Raw genomic sequence first — 3,194 nt, 5'->3', positions numbered from 1 at the left:
GTCCCTTGGGGGTGGGGAGCAAAATCATTTCAGGTTGAGAACCCCTGATGTAGAGAAATAATTGCAGACAGTGTTCTCGTTAATTTTTTTTTTTCTGATAGAATGACTCTTTGTTTTCACATCCAGACTTCAGAGAGGGTACATATTTCTCAATACAACATTTTTCTACCAACATTTATTCAAGTAAATTTTAATTTAGGTACCCAAAGTGGAAGGCAGCATTTTATTTTTTTTATTTTTTTTAAAGATTTTATTTATTTATTCATGAGAGACAGAGAGAGAGAGAGAGAGGCAGAGGGAGAAGCAGGTTCCCAAGGAGCAGGGAGCCCGATGCGGGACTCGATCCCAGGACCCTGGGATCATGACCTGAGCCGAAGGCAGACGCTTAACCATCTGAGCCACCCAGGCACCCTGAAGGCAGCATTTTAAACAAAACAAAGTGTGGGACAAGTCTGTATTTAAATTGTAAGCAGAATTGATAGATCATCAGAATCATGTGGAGAAGTTTTGAAAAGCATGCTGTGTCAATAAAGGGGTAGTGTCCCCAGGATGGTACTGACTCAAACTGCAGCCATGCACTGCAAAAAAAAAAAGCATCAGTTTGTTACCAACCATTGTGATTATTTGGTGATCAAGGAATTATAGTACTTTTAAGCATTTTTATAACCCGATGTGTTAATTTACTATTAAATATTACTATTTAATATTTATTATGACTAGATATTTTACTGCCTCTTACTTACACTTTGGGACATTGGATGGGAGTTTGGGTTGACTAATAGCATATGGTTTTTCCTTTAAAATGGTGGGAAAGAGGCACCAGAGTTTTGAACTGCACTGCCGAGGCTGGAGTAGGCGTCCTCTGCGTGGTCGCCTGGATGCAGCTCGCCGTGGCCGGACCCTCCCTTGAGGAGCTGGACTCCTTCAAGTACAGCCACCTGCAGAACTTGGCCAAGAATCTGGGCCTCTGGGCTAACCTGAGGGCACACAAGTTGTTAAAAGCCTTGAAAGCCCGCCTTAAACACGAGGTAAAAAAAGAAAATGATAATCGGGATGGAAGTCAAACTTCCGCATCGTCTTGTGACCAGGCTGAGATGCAGAGCGGCAGCCAGGAACAAGCTGAGAGGGAGCCGGTTGGCCATGGCACCAAAACCAGGAGAAGGTGCAGGACGGTCCACAGGAACCCGGACTCCCAGCAGCATGATTCAGAGATCAAAATAAGTGATCACGCTGAATTGCAGAATCAAGAGAAGCAGGAAAACCAGAATCTCAGAACAGTTGCAGAAGTTCCTCCACCACCAAGGAGAGCCAAGGAGAGGAGAATGCTGTTTCCTCAGGAAAAAGAAGAATAAATGGTAATGAAGATTCAAAGGTACCTTCAGAAAGAAAGAAGCCTCTCTACACAGATGGGTTTTCGAAACCTGGAAAAAGCAAAAGAAATATAAGCACTACTCCAAACTTTAAGAAGCTTCATGAGGGTCGTTTTAAGGAAATGGAGTCCATTGATCAATACATTGAGAGAAAAAAGAAACATTTTGAAGAACACAGTTCATTTAATGAACTGAAGAAGCAGCCGGTCACCGAGGGGGCAGTGGTGACTCCAGTTCCTCCCTGGGGAAGGCTCCCCGCGGCTTGTACCAGGGCCGGCCCCTGGCCGCTGCAGGTTGGAGCACCTTGTGTGGGAAGGGCTCCGCCAAGCAATCCCTTCTCTCAGCGACTAAAATGAACGTCAGGTTTTCAGCTGCTACCAAAGATAATGAGCATAAGTGTTCACTGACCAAGACTCCAGCCAGAAAGTCTCCACATGTGACCATACCTTTGGGAGTACTCCAAAAGGCCAGGCTGCGCTCGGGACGTACAGATTAAAGACCACAAATGGAAATTTTGCTTCTGTTGTTAGCCCATTAAAATTGACAACTCAGGCAGCACAGACTCCGGTCTCCAGCAAGAAGCCAGTGTTTGATCTCAAAGCAAGTCTGTCTCGCCCCCTCAACTATGAGCCACACAAAGGCAAGCTGAAACCATGGGGTCAGTCTAAAGAAAATAATTCTCTGAGGGCGCATGTAAACAGAGTTACCTTCCACAAGAAAACTTAAGAACAGCCTCCTCTACAGACTAGGGAGGAACAACGAAACAATATGAGCAAAGACAAAAGGAGAAGAAAGCAAAGGTTTTAGGAGCTCAGAGAGGCCTCATTATGGCTGAAGATTAATTTTTTAACATCCTGTAAAAAGTATTTTATTCTGAACCCATTCTTTATTGTAAATATTTTTCTACCGTCTTCCCCATTTTAGTCAAAAGACTTTTTTCTGCTCTTTGTTCACTATCTACGTAGCGTTGGTGGTTCTTTTCACATACTACATCCCTGAAAAGATGTTATTGACCTTAAAGCTCACGAATTCTTTGAAATGGTGTTTACCTAAGTCTCTGTACATTTCAGTTTTCTAATGAGACTCATCCTATAGATTCTTGACCTAGATTTTTAATGTCAAGTTCCCTCTGCTGACAGAACTGGAATCCTCTTCTAGACAGAAGCATTTACCTGAGGGTAGGTAGTTCTACCACAAGCTTTAGTAGAACCTAAACCACTAACAAGCTGAGAAAGTCACCTCATCCTCCTCCAGAGAATCGAGTTGTCTTAATGAAACAGGGAACCAAATGGGTTGGTAATGGCATAAATATTCTACCTATGTGAAGTGTTTTGTTACCTATGCACATTTGTTCCAATCACTTGATGGAATTGCCCTCTGTCACTCAATATATTCTTAAAAACTCTATTGCTCATTCTAGCCTTAAAAATACACAGGGCCATACTGAAATCTGAGGATTGCTGCTTCAAGGATCAATGTACTCTGTCAGAGTTACATCTTACTCACTTTATGGAAAAGACGAGAGTTGCTTAGTCTCATAGCCATGTTTGTTGCACCTAAGTGGAGCTTCAGAGCTTTGTGCTGTTTAAGATTTTCATAAATGTTTTCTCATGGTGGTAGATTCTTTGTAAATAAATTTATTTCATGATTGAGTTGAAAAAAAATAAAAATAAAATGGTGGGAAAGAACTGTCTTCGTGCAGAATACCTGATTTTTAGGAAAGAATAAGTGATATTAAGCAGGAGACACTTAAGATTTCATCTGCCTTGGTTATTTCAAAAATGCATCTCATTTTATTATTTCAACTAGGTTATAGTTGTCAGC

General features: G+C 41.9%; 1 pseudogene; it reads left to right on the top strand.

Moving 5' to 3' along the window:
- The first annotated feature begins 878 nt into the window (after positions 1-878).
- LOC113914232 lies at positions 879-2,212 on the top strand (annotated as a pseudogene).
- Positions 2,213-3,194: the final 982 nt, after the last annotated feature.

This window comes from Zalophus californianus, chromosome 11 (genome assembly GCF_009762305.2).
Source record: "Zalophus californianus isolate mZalCal1 chromosome 11, mZalCal1.pri.v2, whole genome shotgun sequence".
NCBI classification, from domain to species: domain Eukaryota; kingdom Metazoa; phylum Chordata; class Mammalia; order Carnivora; family Otariidae; genus Zalophus; species Zalophus californianus.
The sequence above is the reverse complement of the archived record's forward strand: the minus strand, read 5'-3'. Positions and strand labels throughout refer to the sequence as shown.